The sequence below is a fragment of the Pundamilia nyererei genome, unplaced genomic scaffold (genome assembly GCF_000239375.1).
Source record: "Pundamilia nyererei isolate P.nyererei 1_Seehausen unplaced genomic scaffold, PunNye1.0 scaffold01051, whole genome shotgun sequence".
In the NCBI taxonomy this organism is placed as follows: Eukaryota; Metazoa; Chordata; class Actinopteri; order Cichliformes; family Cichlidae; genus Pundamilia; species Pundamilia nyererei.
In genome coordinates this window covers 14,794-16,236 of record NW_005188452.1, presented here as the reverse complement: position 1 = coordinate 16,236, position 1,443 = coordinate 14,794, and positions in this window count along the sequence as shown.

The following is a 1,443-nucleotide window of genomic DNA, read 5'->3' as shown; positions in this document are numbered from 1 at the left end:
AGACGTTTTGGCTTCATTTTTGGGGACCTGACGTGGTGTCCGTCGTTTTGTACAGAACTGTTTTTGGGGCAAATAAAATGCAAGTAGGGATTAAAACCGCAGAATGAATGAATGAAACACTAGCGCTTGATGCAGTGTTTTGATTTTGTTGCCATGGGTACCCACAAAGCAATGCATGAAAGTCACGTGGTCAGAGGGGAGGGGGCGTGGTCACGAGTTTGGGTCGAGCCGCCATCTTAGTAGGCCAAACAAAGGCTACAGGAGGAAAGCACACAGAAACATCAGCTGTGGCTCATACTTGCTGTGTTGTCGGTTGCAATGTTAGAGCGCGCGATCGGGAAGGAATAAGCTGGAAAATGGGCTCTTTTTTTATCGTCTCCCCTCCTGAGAGCAACGCGAAGGAGCTTCGACACACAGGACACATCACTAGAGCTCATGTAGTTACCAAACGAGGGCGGCAGGCCTGGATAGCAGCGGTGAGTTGAGCTCAGCTCTCTGCCAGCATGTTTGCTGGTGTGCTCCCCACATTTTCATTCCGGTAAGTTCCAAAGAAATTCACATTGCTGTTTATAGGCTTTGTTGAGAATAGAATCCTTGATACAGATCAGAGTTAAAGAGAACACAGTTTGCTTGCAACATTCTAATATTGCGGTTAATGGGTGTAAGAATACAAAATAGAAAAAAGGCCTGAGATGGGAACAAAGAACTGAGGTGCAGGCAGGAGGACAATCAACCCCCAGGACAGTAGCAGGAGTTACTGAGGGTGAAGCAGACAATGGTCACTGTTATGTTTTCATCTAGAGCAAATTTTGGGGCAGCTGCTGAGGAGAAGTCCGTGTTATGTGCAACCTCTGCGCAACACAGTGGCTGTGTCCCAATTAAGAGACTGCACGCTAGAAGTACGCATTTTAAGTGCGGTTACGTCACCGCCACACCACGAGGGCTGTCCCAATTCGAAGTTTTTTGTTTGTTTTTTTAACTTTATTTAACAAACAAAGAGTATACAACATACGAACAGATGAAGTATACAAAACAACAGAACATGAACACACAAAGTCAGGGGTAAAAGAAAAAGCTAACAATTATAAGAATACATGCAAAAATTCACACACATATTGTTTTGAGCCTTTTTGTTGGTGCAGTCTGATATTGATTGTATGTACATTTGCACATCCTTAAAATAATGACAGAAATATGGTTTTTTGTTCGTAAACTTACATTTATGGATCAAAAATTTAGCTAAAAGTATTAACAAATTTATCATAAAAAACATTTCTCATACTTCTTTGAGAACTTAAACAGAATAAAACATTTTCCATCGTAAAGAAAACTCCCTTAAAATATGGACAATAACAAAGCTGCTAAATTCTTCCAGAATCTCTGTGTAAAAGAACAGAACCAAAAAAGATGTGTCACAGTTTCTGGATGATCCCCACAGAAAGT